Below are 16,578 nucleotides of genomic sequence, written 5' to 3' on the forward strand. Positions count from 1 at the left end.
GGGGAAGAGGCATTCTGAAGCCTAGAATTCTATCCATGTAAGCAGTCTTTTAGGTTAAGATCATGCGGTTGAAGTATCCTATTTTGTAGGTAGAGGAAGTGGATTAGGGAAAGATTTGGTTTGTGCAAGAAAATATAGTTGAGTGCTAATTGTTTTGTTTTTACACCCAATCCTGGATCTTTATATGATGATTGGAAAGAGGCATGAAAAGAAAGTTCTGAATGTCGATTTCATTTCAGGCTAAACCTTTGTGGCATGTCTATATTCTTTCATATCTCTATTCTAACTAATGTCCATAGGAAAGAATTAATTATATGTTATTAATTTGTGCTCTCTTAAGCAAAAGGCGCATTATAACTAGTGGCTAAGGTTTGGATTCCTATCGCAGCCCAATTTTTAAATCTTAATCTGTAATTTATGAGTTGTGTATCGAAGGCAGGTGGCTTGACCTGTCCAAGGCTGTATCTCCCCATCTGGAAAACAGAAGTATTAATAGTAACTACTTCATAATTCTTGTGAAGTTGAAATGAGTTAGAGCTCAAAAATCTTATGTAAGTTTCTGATATGTTATTTTAAGTATTATTAAATATAGGCCAATTAAATGAACATTTGTTGACATCTATATGGTTTCAGGCACTTGACACATTAATGAATAAGCATTGTCTCTATCCTCAGACTAGCCTAACCAGTGAAAGAGATGTCCTGATTTCAGTATTTTTTTTTAATTTATTTATTAACTTATTTTAGAGAGAAAGGGTGCATGCATGAAAGGTGGAAGACTGGTAGGAGGGGAAGGAGAGGGACAAGTGGACTTTGTGTTGAGCAGGAAAGCACAGAGCCCCAATAGAGCTCAATGCCATGATCATGAGATGGTGACCTGGGCCAAAATCAACAGTTGGGGCTTAACAGACTGAGCCACCCAGGCACCCTTAATCTTAGTGTTTTAACACCCTAGGTAAATTGTAATATAAAGCTACATGAAATTCAGTGGGAGGGTAAAGAGATACAGTATCCCTAATATGTATATTAATGAATTGAATACACTGTTTAAAATAATGTAGGAATAAGAAAAATTATAGAAGTAAAAGTGTGGTAGAGTTTGTAATTTGTTAGTGAGAAATCCTTTTCTCTCTCTCTCTCTCTCTTTTTTTGAGAGAAAGAGTGATAGTTGACATAAGCCATGAGTTGCTTGTGGTATTCTTACGCTTGGATTTAAGGAGGGGTGTTCAAGGTAAGGAACCTTGTTAGCAAAGAAGCAGAGGTAAGAAAATAAAGGTCTTATATAAAGAACACACCGCTAGTTTAAGTTACCAAAAATGCAGATTTCCCCAAATATTCTGACTCAGTTGGTCTGGGTTGGAACTAAACATTTTACCTTCTCCCCCGCTCCCTCAATAGGCTCCATGCCCAGCGAGGAGCCAAACATGGGGCTTGAACTCAGGACCCTGAAATCAAGAGTTAGAAACTTAACTGACTGAGCCACCCAGGTGCCCCAGTTTACATTTTTAGCAAAACATCACAGTAGTTGATGCTAGTGATCTATGAAATACCATTTAAGAAAAATGGTATTAGGTTTAGAGTCCTTGAAGGGATTTGTGTGAAGGTAGGTTGGAGTTTGATTGTGTGAGGCTTTCTAAAGCTTTAACTGAAAGCTAACAGTTAGGTAATTAACATAAAAAAAATAAGACAGTGAAGCAATAAATAAGAGAAAAAAAAACATTGAAAGTGCTGTTGACACTCTAGTAGAATGTAGAAATTAAAAAAAAAAATCACAGTGAATCAGGGCTAACACCTTTCCTTCATACTATCAGCATTCCTTAAAATGGTAATGTTCCTTTGAGATATTGATGGTGCTTTTGTTTCTCGCAGAAGATGTTCTCTGTCTTAGAGGCGGATGTGTCATGTGGTAGTTGCTACGGTAACTAGTTTAAGGAATGCCATCGAGTTACCAAGTAAATAGTCTTGTAAGGCAGATATTATAGCTGACATGTAAATTAAGGCTGCCCTATCTCTGTCAGCTTTTCTATTCTGAATTCCCTTGCTTTCCATATTTAAGAAAGAACTCCTTTCCCTTGCAAAAATCTCCCTTTCTTAACTAGCAGAGCATCATTTGAATGCACAGTTGACATTCCCTTGTTTCTTATTTTAGTATTCCGTACCTGGGCATTGACTCCCCAGTACTACTCTGAGCTGACAATAGTAGATAATTAAGTTGATCTACATAAGACCAATAAAAATTAAGTTTGGTGATCAAGATTCGCAAGTAGAATTATGTAGTCCAAAGTCTTCTCTATGCTTTATGGTGCTAATCTCCATGGCTTTCATTTAAGTATTTGTTAAAGCATTTGAGTAAACGCCAAACTTACTAAATGTCTCTGTCTTACCTCCAGAAACTGTCTGGCTTCCCACTGGGATAGTCCTCTTTCTAAGCAAGCACTTTAATGTTATAACTGAGTGGTCACAGTTGTTATTTCACTCCCAAATTAGTGCATGTGTGATCAAGTGTATTTACTAAAATCATGCTAGTGTTTCAGGCACTTCACAAAAATGTTAATGTCGAAATTATTGATATTTAGCTCAGGGCACAGGGAGGCTCGATTGATTAATTTTGGAAGACTGTAAGATTCATTCAAAGTGTTCTTTCTTTCATATTCTTTAATTTCTTCTTCTAAATCATGTCACACATTTAGAAAATGATGTCTTCCCAGTCCTATAAAATTTAACTTTTTTTTTTTTGTCAAAGGTCACTGTAAGAAATAAACAGATGAAGATTAATTTCTATCTTCAAAAACCTATAAAATATACAAATCAAGATATCATGGACTCCCCCTACATAAAACCCCACTGAATGGTTCTTTTGGATTCTAATGACCGGAATAAATTTAGTGGTATATAGACTTGGACTCTGCTTTTTTATTAATTCATGAGAACTTTATAATATTTCTTATTTCCTTGTGTTCCTTTTGCATGTCTGTTGGAAAGTTATCAGCTTACTTATATGTACCTGAAATAGATTGCTTTTGACTCTTCTAATTATTTGGGATAACCATCTCACCTCTCTCTTTCTGTTTGACCAGGAGAGGCAGAGATTCATGAAGTGGTTAAACAAAAAGTAGCCAGGCTCTGCTTATAGAGGAATCAAGAGGGGGCAGTTCAGGCGAATGTGCCATTTCCGTGATCTCAGAGAGCCAGGCTCTTCCTCTCTTTTTGCTCTGATATTCTTAGTTCAGAGCCCCCATATTTGAGGTCAATCCATAGTTAGTGGGTGGATGATAAGACTCCCACTGGGCAGCCCATGTTCCAGGAAGAGGGTAGGAGAAGGCTGAGAGGTAAAAATCATATTTAAGTTGAGCCAGTTCCCATTTTCCAATGCTTTCCCAGAAGTTACATCTAGTCCATTCCACGTCTAGTCCATTGACTAAAAATGTAATTAAATAACCAAGTCTACCTGTAGGGGAGCCTGAGAAATAGAGCCAGGCATGGTACCCCATACCAATTCTAGATTCCATTAGAAAGACATAAGGAGAAATGGATACAGGATAGACAACTAGATTATCTACCTCATCACCCTTCACTCCTCGACTCAGAGTTTCTATCCTGTTTTTACTCATCTCAAATTTTTATTTTCTTCAAATCTGTTTTTGAAGCAGGTGGTATCTAAAAAATAATAATTTACTAAATAATAGCACTAATAGCTCACATCTGTTCAGGAACTGTGCTAAATATATTGCCTCAATGTTCTCATTTTATTATTTCAGAAGCGTGATGAGGTGAGTTCTAATTTTATCTTCATTTTACCAATGAATTCATTGATATATGAGAGTTTAAATACTTGCTGATGTCACCTAGCTAATATATGAAAATACGGGTTTCTAATTCCTAGATTTCTTTACTGACAGGCTCATCTGCTCATTAATTCATATATTCTCTCATCTTACATATGAATGAGTTGATCTATATCCCTTTTCATCCTTAGCTGGGGGAAAGAGTTTTTGTTTTTTGTTTATCTCCCACCATGGCTGAGATAGACAAAAACTCAATAATTCTTCTACCTTCCTCTCTACCTGTACCTTCATTTCATGTGAAGACTTCAAGTGTCAGATTTCTGGGGGGGAAGACAGACTGAACTGAAGATACCAGACTACCATTTAACATGTTTGAATCAATTCTTGTAAACTCATCCTCTTCGTAATTATTTAATATTTAACCTCCAGCCATATTGGAAACTCTCTGGGAGTCATGGTGGTGTCGTGTGTGTCACATGTGTTTGGGGTTCCTGTTATAGGTACATAGCTAGCATTTCTTTCATGCTTTCATTCATTCAACAAATTGTCATTAAATAGCTCTTAGGTTCTCCCACTCTAGGAGCTGGTGTCCGAGTGGTGAAGAACGTCTCTGTGCTCATGGAGCTTATTGCCTACTGGGTGCACAGGGGAAATGTAAACTGAAAAAAATGTGTAATATGGCAGATGATTATAATGATAAGCATAAAAAGAAGGGAAGGGAAGATAGAGAAGGCATCGGGATGGAGGACAGAAGAGATGGCTAAGTTTTCTCATTATTAAAGTGACCTTGGATGAGAGACCACAAGGGTAAGAAGAAGCAAACCATGTCGATTTCTGAGAAGAACATTCTAAAAAAAGGGAGCAGCAAGTACAAAGGTTTTGGCCGAGGTGGAGGTGTGTGGTGGTGGTGGTGGGGGGGAGTATGTGGGGGTGTTTCAGGAACAGCAGCTAGAGAGCCTATTGTCAAGAACTCATTAATAAGCCCAGCTAACAGGTGTAGAGCTTTCAAGGTTAAAGAAGAAATCCAGTTGGGAGGTTATTTCCAGTTCAAGTCTTCACAGACTCTAAATCTCATTTTAGAAATAATGTAAATGCTGCAGAAGCTAAAGAGCAAATGGAAACAACAAAACAACAAAACAAAACAGAAAAACCTGTGCCTGTGCATCTCCCCTTTAGTCTCCTGTTCTCAGTCAGTTGTTGCCTTCCTCACTGCAATTGCCATCTTTGGCCGCGAGGGGCAACATTTCCTGCATGAATACGACATAGCAAATGAGAATCGCAGGGTTAGGGGCTTTGTGGGAAACCACTCTCAAAAAATCCTTTGAACCAACCTTGACAGTAACCCATCTCTTTTACATATGGGTTGCAGGGAAGTTGTTGCTTAAGGTTCCAAGAAACTAATAGTCTGCAACCTTAGACCTTTGAGCACGGACCTGAGTAAATATAGAGACAAGCTAGGCACTAATCAGGGAATACTGTTCCTGCAGAGAACAGCAATTACATTGGTCTCAAGGCAGGGGCATGTTAGGCATGATGGGGGTTTGTAAAGGTTGGAGTCCAACTAAGCAAAAATAACTTTTTTCTTTCAGCCAAAGCCTTTGGGAAAATTTCTTGGGAAAGTCTAAATCATGGAGAAGGAAATAAAATCAAGTCTGTAGCATGTGGCTATAGTTATAACTTCAAATTACGCTGAGATCACAAAATTTATTTTATTGCCTTTTATTGTTTGGTTATTTCTGTAACCAGTTTTCTTTCTCTGTAAATACATTTTTTTCAAGTATTTATTAAAAAGCTACTGTTTGTGAGGCAGTGGATGTTTGCACATTTGTTAATTTCTTGAGGTTAGATAGTCTCTGATCATGCATTCAACTCAAGGGGATTGAATCAAAAGAATAAATGATTCCATCTGAATGCTTAAGACACTCCACTGGGAGGCAGATCATTTATACATGTAACTGCCGTATAAGAAAGAGTTGATATGAATCCTCCTAATAAAGGTGATATCAGTATAGAGCCCAGTGATTCCAAAATATTTTTGGAAGAGGAGGAAGGTGAGCTTTTGTATATTTGGTCTCCTTTCTACCATCTTTTTCAATCTGCTAACATAATTTATAATCAGCTTTCCAAGGTACATTGGTTGGTACATAGATACGTATGTTCTTGTTAAGAAGTAAATTTTGAAGGGTAGAGGGTGAGGCTATGATAACTTTAACACAGAAAATTTCAAATTTATTATTGATTTCACTTACTAAGTTACCATCTATTACCATTTTGCAAAGTATAGAAATAAAATTTGACAAAATTGTTTTTTTTTTCCCTTGTATCTGAAACTTCTGTCAGAATTATATGAATACCTGGTAAATTTAAAAAAGGAAAGTCATGGGGCACCTGGGTGGCTCAGTGGGTTAAAGCCTCTGCTTTTGGCTCAGATCATGAACACAGGGTCCTGGGATCGAGCCCGCATTGGGCTCTCTTCTCAGCGGGGAGCCTGCTTCCTCCTCTCTCTGCCTGCCTCTCTGCCTAGTTGTGATCTCTCTGTCAAATAAATAAATAAAGTCTTAAAAAAAATAAAAAAAGAAAGTCTTTCTGTATTCTGAAATCTGCATAGAGTCACAGAACAAAACCTTTTTTTAGCTTACCATTTATGCATATATATAATAATACATAGCTATTGATGATAAATTTAAAATACTGAGGTCTCTAAAGAAGAGGTCATATTGTCCTTGTCAGTACTGCAATCCAGAAATAATTGTTAGCATTGTGATATATTTTCTTCTGGCTTTGATCCTTATGTAATGCATTTTACAAACCAGTCTCCCATAACTCAAACTGAATGCAGGATTCTGATTCCTAATGTTATTATTCAAATATAGAACACATAACTTTGCATAGTATTTTAGTTTTCAGGACTAAAGTGTTTGAATGGAGGTGATTATTCAGCTGATATTTACTGTTAAGGCTTTTCCAGATTTTTGTGCAATATTATAAATAAGTCTATCTAAGAACCTTTTTTTCCCCCTTAAGGCTGAAATTCCATGACGTCTTTTATATGATTCTTTGATATTTTTCCAAATGAGAAGAATGCCTTTTCACTTGGACATTCTTAACCTTTTGATTCCAATTCCTTACGTTACTTACAGAAATTATTTCTTTAAGTAGGAGTAAAAAGATTTTGAAAATATTTTTTATTTGCTTCAAATATTTAGCACATTTTGAATATGCTCTAGGTATTAGTTAAAGTCTAAAGGAAGAACAGTTAAGAAGTATGATTTTTCTTTTCTTTGGCTTTTATTTCCGGGACTCATTGTCAACAGTCTCTTGTTTTGACAATTGCCCAGGAGATTATATTTGCTTCAGGTTAAATGCAGAGTTGTTGAAATTCAAACACAAGCTCCTGCAATGAAGGCTCTTATAATTGGCAGAAATTGACTTAACTAAACATTAGCCTTGGCAAAATAAATTTGAACTGGCAGCCAATTCACAAAATTGCTAATTGTTCTTACTTGACTGTGTATCTTAGTTGGCATTTGGGCCTTCACTGTGACATACATACATATACTCAATCTCATGTCCTTTTAATATTATTTAAACTTGAGCTCTCTGAAATTACCAAAAGTAATTCACAAGTCAAATATTTCATGTGTTTTAGCTAAAGTATAACTTACACTAACATAGGAAATGAGAAGATCTCAAGTATCTCTCTCTACATATGCACGTGCTATATTTGTGCATGTGGATACATACATCCACACACACTGTTGATAACAATCTTCTTTATTCCTTATGCACTCATTCAGTCAGCTAATATTTCAGAATGCAGGTGGTGGCCTTGGACATAGGACTTTTGAAATACAGTTCCTATCTTAAAGCAGTGGTTCTCAGCCAGAGATGATTGTGTGTCCCCACCTCCTGGTGACGTTTGACAATACTGGGAAACAGTTTTGGTTGTCATTTCTGATGAGGCGTGGGTTGGACTAATAACTGCTGTTTATAGGTCAGGGAAGCTACCTGATACCCTGCACGGCACAGGACAGCCCACACAACAAACAGTTATCTGGTCTAATACTTCAATATTGCTGAGGTTGAGAGACTCTGTCTTAAAAGATCTCATAATCTCAGAGTAGGAGGCAGGCATGTTATTCTATCAATGGAATTAAGATTGTAAGTACCAAGAATAACTATCCACAGCAGAGGTAAAAAGGGGGATGTTGTCAACTTTCCCTGGAAAAGACTGAAAGGCTTGAGAAAATGATTTTGAACTGAAGGAGGTGTGAGGGGCCAGGTGAGAAGGGGCCAAGGTAATTCAGGGGGAGAAATAGCTTGAGCAAAGTTATGGCAATGAAACATTACAAATGCCTTAGTGAAGCTGGAATTCAAAGTAGTGTAATGGAATCCCACGGGGAGTAAGTCTAGACCTGCAGTCAAAGGCTCAATGATCAGGATTCAGCTTTGCAAGCTGAAGAGTTTAGATGTTATCCTATAGGCAAAAGAAATTTACTGGAAAGATCCACAGGATAAAAGTCTGTTGATTAGTTTTGGTTGTTCATTTGTTTTATTTTAATTTTTTAAAAGATTTTATTTATTTATTTGACAGAGAGAGATCACAAGTAGGCAGAGAGGCAGGCAGAGAGAAAGGAGGAAGCAGGCTCCCTGCTGAGCAGAACACCCCATGCGGGGCTTGATCCCAGGACCCTGGGATCATGACCTGAGCCAAAGGTAGAGGCTTTAACCCACTGAGCCACCCAGGTGCCCCTGTTCATTTGTTTTAAATAGAGGAAAAATACCTCTGGAAGCTGAGAGAAAGCTATATGAAAACAAAAATGGTTAGAGGCTTGGATGTCAATTAAAGTGCAAGTTAAAAGTTCTGAGAGGTTGGTCTGTCTCACTAGGAGTGGGGTTGATGGCAGCTGCTGTGTCATGCTGATGCTAAGGAAGAATGAATGGAATGTGTCTCTCCACTGAATGTGGGAGTTGAGCTATCAAACCAGAACATTTTTTTAAAAGAGCTATTTGTAACACTAGCGTAGACTAGTTTGCTCAAGGAGATCATCAGAAGAGAAGACTGATCCTCTGAAAATGGCAATACTTAATTATCAAGCAGAGAAAGAGAAAAGAACTTTTGCATGCCATAATAAGTGGTCAGAGGTATCATGGGAACAAACAAGGTGGCGTAATGAGGTAGGAAGAACATAAGGATATTGGGTGATTTTGTAAAAATTAAGCGGATGCAGAAGAATTCCCTTTCCACCCCAAGTCAACTAAATCATAAAGGAAGTAGTGCTGAGATACTTAACCAGAGTAAAAAATCAAGAAAGAGGCGTATTTAGATTCCAGAGGGAAGACAGAAATTCAAGGTAATAGCAATAATCAGAGGTCTACGTTCTCCCAGAGTTACCAGAACTGGGAAACAAACCTTAAGTGATGTGTCTGGCACTTTAAGACCTTCAGAGTGGAGCCCAGGATGCAGGGTCCATACACAAGGACCCTCAAAAACTTGGAGGCAAGAAGTTATTCTGCTACGTCCTTGAAAGTAGGACTATGAAAATTCTGACCACTAGCCATAGTGAAAATGAGTCATTTGGGGGACACTGGCGATATGAAAGAGCTCTAGGCAAACTCAGAGTTCCAAATGTCTATTGCTCATGCGGTGTAAGAATGGCAAGTTGAGAAACTAACAAAAATCCTAATCTAAACTCCGTGAAGCCAAGGACCAAACAAAGGAGGGCAGACTGGGGGTTGCTGCAAACGGGGGCTCCTGACATAGGGCTGTGTCCGTCTGCGCAGGCTTCCGTAACAAAATGCCACAGCCTCAGCAGCCTAAACCACATTTGTTTTCTAGCACTTCTGGGGTCTGGCAGCCCAGATCAAGGAGTTGGCAGGGCTGGTTTCTTCTAAGGCCTCTCTTCTTGGCTTACAGATGACCAGCTTTTCTCTGTGGCCTCACGTGAGGTTTCTACTGCACACTTATTCTTGGTATCTCTTCCTATAAGGACACCAGTTCCATTGGATTAGAGCCCCAATTCTGTGACCCCATTTAACCTTAATTATCTCTTTAAAGACCCCATCTCTAAATACTGTCATATTGTGGGTTTAGGGTTTTAGCATATGGAGGTTGAGGAGACAACGCAGTTCATAAAAACCTCCAGGAAAATGACTTCAGAGCAAAATACTAAAGTCCCCTATGGAAATTCAAAATAGAGACAGAGAATACAACAAGCAGAATTCAGAACCTAGAACTAGAGATAATGGAACTATCTGGAAGAGACATGAAAATGCGTGTGTAAAAGCTTCAATAGAGAAAAAGAAAAAATAAGCACAGACGTCAGACCCAGAAAAGGACCCCAATCTTGAGCTGTGGAGCATTTGAGCTGCATGATTTGCAGACTGTGAGCAAACACATTGGTAAAGATGTAGGTGAGTGTAAATAAGCATTAGTAACTTGGAAATAGAGTTGATTAAATTAGTGAGACATGCGCATAGGTACAAAGATGAGAAGAAAATAAGATAACACACTATGGAAAACAGACAAGGGAATTTCCAGAAGAGGAGAGTAGAAATGAAAGATGTGATGACTCGGTATTTTCCTGGACTGAAAAAAAAAAAAAAGGATACCAATCTTCAGGATGATGGAGCGTCCACACCCTAGACAGGATGATTAAAAACAAATGTACACCTAGATGTATTGCAATGAAACCTCAGAACGAACACAAACAAAAAATCTTGGAGGCAATCAAAGATGAAATATCTATTTCAGTCAAAGGGATGAAGATTAGAATTACAGAAGCTGTTCCACAGTCCTGGGGGGCCAAAAAAATAAAAATAGTAGAAGGATAACCTCAAAGAGTAGATGAAAAGTAATTGTTAAGATAGAATTCTACACTCAACCAAACTATAATTCAGGAGTGGATTTAAATAAAAAAAAATTCTTATAAAAATACTGTGAGAATTAAGAATGTAGTCTCACTGAAAAGAAAAAAAAAAAAAACACAAGCTATTACAGAATGAAAATCAGTAAGAAGCAATTAAATCCCCTCCACCGAAAGTCAGGATGGGATGGTAAGGGAATACTTGCATAAACATGTTGGTGAATGGAAGCTAACTTGGACTGTAAAAATAATGTGGACCGTTGGATAGATGGATGAGTGGATGATATTATTACTAAGTCCTTGGTCACTTAAGACAAGGTATTTTACAAGGCACAAACAAGACAGTGGGGATAGGTTAGAGGAAGAAGGTTAGTGTGAATCCTATCCGAGAGGAGATTAGACATACTGATTATCAGTAAACTTATGCGTATGTGTTTAAGTTTTATGAGGGAACATCAACAGAAAAGAAAAAGAATATGTAACATCTAGATAAAAGGAGAAGGAGGAATGGAATAAAGAAAACTATGTGAATCGAATAGGATTACAAATGTGGACATAAAGGATACAGATGAACCAGAGGATAATGTTTTTCTCTGGAAGGAAAGAGTAAAATTGGGGAGGATTGCAAAGTAGGCTTCTATTTTTCCTATGGGTTCTGGAAAAAAATTAATCCTATCAAGCAAAATAATGTTAGATGACAAACTATCTTGTGCATTTCTTTATTATCGTTTTTTACTTAGTTACTTAATTAACAGGTGTTTTAAAAAAGGTACATGGGTGTTGGATAAAACTTAATGACTTAATTATATTAACAAGTGTTTTAAAAAAATGTGCATGGGTGTTGGATAAAACTGTTTTTGCCTCATGTTACTTACTGTGTAACTTGGGTGAAGTTACTCCATTTCCTTAGGTGTCACTTGCTAAATTTCTAAATGTGTACAAGAATACAATATTCTGTACCTTCCGGGGTTGTTTCCACAATGTAAAGTGTGTGGCACGGTACTTGGAGAAAATAGGCATCCAATGAATGGTAACTCGTGGGACTAAAGAGACAATGACAGCCTGAAACCAAAGGAGAGGAGAGTTTTTAAATAGAGAAAGGAAGTATTGTCTGTTTCACACCTAAGGTAAATGTCGAAATAACGGATATTGACCATTGGGATGAACTCTTACAAGGTCATTGGTGATGTTTACCTGAGCAGTTTGTGGGGATTAGTAAGAACAGAAGATTGCGGGCGCGCGTTGAAGAGGGGAGAGGACTGGAGAAGAAAAGGCTTGCAGCATATGGTTTAAAACAAGGAAGCAAGGAAAACTCAGGTACTCATTTGTAGAAGCAAGAGAAAAAACAGGTTTAAAAATGGGAGACTGCAAATGTGAATTATTTCACATTTGGTTGTAGAGGAAAATAGGTCAGTGACGAGAGGTAGATAGAGGGTGTGTGTGTGTGTGTGTGTGTGTGTGTGTGTGTGTGTGTGATAGTGGTAAGGATTTTGGCGTGTTAACAGCCTGAAAGGGGAAATCCAGTGGAAGGGGGCAAGGTGAGAAAAGAGGAGCAAAGGCAGGACACTGATGGGTCAAGGTCTTAGAAGGGGCAGGAGGAGTTGGGATTCATGAACACAGATGGTTTTCCATCTTGGCTTGAAGCAAGAGAGCAGTACCTGTTCCGAGATGAGAAGGGAGTTAGTTGAATGTGAGTGCTACTAATGGTGTTCACATGTGAGTGCAGAGCATTGAGGGAGTTTAGAACGCTTTCAATTTGTCTGTGAAAGGTATGACACAGCGCCCTCCACTGAGAAAGAATGTATAGTTTTTGTTATTTTGTTGTGCGCTTCTTGCCTATCAAGGGTGAGGACTCAGGCCACTAAATACTCCATGAGGGCTATTTTGTGTGATGGAAAAATTGGATTCAGGCCCAAGCCTTCTCTCAAGAAGGGTTTTTTGTATGTGAACGATCACTGCTAGAAACTTCAAATCACCACTCATTTCAGAAAGTCACGAAAGTTCCACAGAAGGGATGATGTGTGGAAGTTACTGGCTAATCCTTCTGGGAAATAAACAGGAACCAAGACTCCACATTTTCATGTCCTCTACAAAATCACCTTTCCAAAAATAGACTCATACAAGCTGTAGTCACAGTTGAATGTCATGTTTCTATTATTGTGATGACATAAAATCATTAAACCACTGCTAGTAGTAAAAACAGTCATGTCTGGTAATAGAACTGCTCTGAGCCCATTCGAAGGGAATTGCATTTTAAATGACACATGGAGAACAATGTCCTCTGACGGGGAGTGGCTTGGACTCAGGTTTTTACGTCCACAGTGGTTTATTAAATGTTCTCCTCTGCTGTTGCTGTAATACTTAAGCTCTTGGTTCAAAATGGTGGTGTCAAAATTTGAAAGAAGTTTTCAAAAAATATTTTTAGTCCTCTGCTAAATTTTTTTAATATTTCCTGTATTTAAAGTAACCGAAAAAATAAAAATGAAGTTTCCAATATCAAGACTCCACCCCCGCCCCATCCCTTAATCTTTCAAGGCTCTTTGTCCAGACTTCTCTTTGTATCTTCTCTTTACCCCTATCACACAAGCAGAATTAGGACTACTTATTGTAAGTCACCTCAGTTAATGCTTACACAACCCAATGAGAGAGAGATGGCCTTGGGGTAAGGTAAGGAGTACAGCTGACACTTCAAGATTGAATTCAATCTTCCTGCTATCAACTAGGATTCAAATTCAGGTATGAATTTTTTAAAATAAATGAAATTTAAAAGAGACATTGAATTAAATGTCTCTTTCAAGTTCTTACCTGTTAAAAGGTAGACAAGGAAGTTTTGACTTCTTCAGACATTCAAATATCAATGTCGTTATCCATAAAGCTGTACCGAGAAATACACTTTGTATAAAAGGCCAGAACAGAGTGCTGTCATCCCCCCTAAAACTGACTCCTGAGGTACATGGTGAGAATGTATAGTTACAGAGCCAGTTAATTACATGTAGGAATAGAAACTGCCTCTTACCTTTCAAAAGTGGATGGTACAGGTGCACTAATCTTACCCAAGAGAGGCATTCTCCTTCTCGTGGGGAGGGAAGTGATCTGAGATTTAGGATTGGCTTCTCTCCAGCCTTTCCAAGAGAGCTGAATGTATCAGTTAAGGAAATGGATGATCTCCCCTTGACATGGCATGTACTTTTCCCCCATAGCCTCTCATTCTATTAATTTTATTAGTTTAATAATACACTTAGAAGTCTCATTCTCTTTTACATGATGAGTTTCTTAAGAATAACAAGTATGGGGGTGCCTGGATGGCTCGGTGGGTTAAGCCTCTGCCTTCGGCTCAGGTCATGATCTCAGGGTCCTGAGATCAAGCCCCGCATCAGACTCTCTGCTCAGCGGGGAGCCTGCTTCCTCCTTCCATTCTCTCTCTCTCTCTCTCTCTCTCTCTCTGCCTGCCTCTCTGCCTACTTGTGATCTCTGTCAAATAAATAAATAAAATATTTTAAAGAATAACAAGTGTGTTGATCAAACCAGGACAAAACACCAGGAAGCCCACATGGTGGGGGTCTGTGCTCTCCAGTTTCCCCCTGTACTTTGGGGGCGGTGTACAAGGACCTCGCAAATCCAAACCATCGCACTTCAGGAGGCTTTTGTGAAACTAATTAGGGAAGTAGTAGCTCCTCCCGTGGCATGATTAAGAGCTAGAATCCATCAACTGTGTTAGCACAGTCCTAGATCCAAGTCCTTTTCTGCCAAATTGGACAGCCATAGTTGTGAGAACATAAGCCTCTTCTCTGACAGGATCAGTATGCTGGTGTGTAAGCCTTCGAGTTCCAGCTCTTTGACATATTTGACCATGACCGAATTTGCTACCTCGGCATTTTACCAGAATTGATTGCTTAATTGCTTAAACACTCTGCTCTAGCTGACTTCCATGTGGTCTGCAGGGGGCCAGAGCCTCCTTTGGAGACTGGCATGCGTGGCATAAGTTTTAGACAAGTGAATTCTTCTCAGCGTTTGCCTGATTTGACCTCTTACTTCACCGTGGTGCTTAGCACCGTGTATCGTAATATGGAACTGCTGAATAAGGAGATGGTGCTTAGATGAGTGAATAAATGAATAATTGTGTAGGAAGGCCGAGCCGTCACTGGGCTCTCTTTCCTTCACACCCCGCCTCTCCATTCTCCTTTTTTGAAAGGTGTCTAGGGACTAAGCAGGTGTCTGCTTTGTGTCTTCTACATGATAAATATCCCTGACCTGGAACTCAGACCTAACTCCGTCATCAAATAATTCTATCATCTTGGCAACAGAGTCACTGATTACAGAATGAGGGCTCTCTATGTCTCTTCTTAAAAGCTCTCAAGTTTATTTTGTAGTTCCTTTTAAGATGTGATACGATCTCCTTATTTGTACTAAAAATCCCCTGGAATTAAATCCTACTTTTTAATAATAGCTAGCATTTTTGGATGATCACTGTGTGCGGGTGCGGTGATAAACACTTGACATAGATTATCTCATTTAATCCTTACAGAAACCAAATGAAGTGTTTACTGTCATTATCCCTATTTGATGCAGAGGATACTGAAGCTCACAGAGAATTAACTTGTCCACAAGCATCTAATATCGAGTAATCACAAGTGAATGAGCTGAAAGCACACACGGAAGCCGGGACCAGACTTTCATTGAGGGGAAAACTTACAGAGACAGAGCAGTAGCAGGTGAGCGATCTTCTCCATGACGGTTGCCCAGGGAACTGGAACGCCTGACATAAGATGCGGAAGGGGTCCCCGTGTTGCATTGTGGTGCTCATTAGCTGCATGGTGGGGGGAAAAACCAGCCCTTCCTTTAGAATGATTTGGAACTGAGGTCCCAAACTTTGGATACAGTTGTAGCAAAATTGTAGCTTCCAGCCCAAATCTGCTATGTCAGCATTTCTAACTGAGAGTTCACCAGGCAGGGTTAGGAAAATTAATCCTTAGCTTTCACCCAGCCATGAAGTGGTAGAACTTTTATTCAAGAGTTTTCCCAGTCTTAAATAATGTGTGAGAAGAACTTGATATAACTATCTATATGTGTGTTTCAAGCAACATCACCTTTGACAGTGTATACGTTTCCGGCCATATATTTTTGTCTCCTGTTTCTAGAGGACCATGTGAAATATTTATGTAGTATTCACCTATGTCTAGCCCTTATAACTCACCATTCTGGTACTTTACACTCAATTAGAATGTGAAATTTAATTTGGCTGTGAGTCACTTTAAGAGGATATGTTGTTGACCATGAACTTAATAGGCTCGGTCCCTGGAATTTGTGTGAGGATGAATGAGGACAGGAGAGTTTCTTAGAGGAGATGATGAGTCCAGATACAAAGTTTGTGACTTCTGTGCTATGAGTGGGTATGTTTAGGAGATTTTAAACTAGAGTTTAAGGGTTTATATCTGTGTCATTTAGCTTATATAGTTACAGAGTTACTTTGTTACATTGAATTTTATTTGCATATGTCTCAGTATCTAATTTCCAGTATTCCTCAGTTTAACTTTATACATTTATAAACTTGATAAATATGAAATGTCTTGAGCTACAAGAAATTGTCAGCAGTTCAATAGTGAAAACATCTTTACTACCAAATAAGAGGTTCATGAAGTCAGGGCTGTGATCTGTTTTGTTAATTGCTGTATATACCCCATACATAGATACTAGTTAGAGCAAAGTTGTCACTCCATGAATATTCTTGGAGTAGGAAAGGAATGATGACTCTTTGCTATGAAAATTGATTATTGAATCATCTGCATTTTCTTGGGATACGAAGGTATTGCTTTTAGTTATATATATTCAAAAGGTAGAGGTGAAGGGAAGGATTTTTCATGCCAAGACTTCTTTATGTGTGAATATAATGAGATGGGAAGTGATCATCTTTCCTTATTTACCACATC

The 16,578-nt window shown here is 38.5% G+C and overlaps 1 protein-coding gene across 1 annotated transcript in view; it reads left to right on the forward strand.

Annotated features, from left to right (window-relative positions):
* Positions 1-16,578, forward strand: part of LOC101677814 — a 1,019,668-nt gene that overhangs the window by 222,318 nt on the left and 780,772 nt on the right. Inside the window, exon 2 of the mRNA XM_045066004.1 lies at positions 15,177-15,363. The gene's annotated coding sequence lies outside the window, so the exon portion shown is untranslated. The remainder of the gene's footprint in view (positions 1-15,176; positions 15,364-16,578) is intronic.

Source organism: Mustela putorius, unplaced genomic scaffold (assembly GCF_011764305.1).
Source record: "Mustela putorius furo isolate JIRA1106 unplaced genomic scaffold, ASM1176430v1.1 tig00003859_pilon_pilon_pilon, whole genome shotgun sequence".
NCBI lineage: Eukaryota > Metazoa > Chordata > Mammalia > Carnivora > Mustelidae > Mustela > Mustela putorius.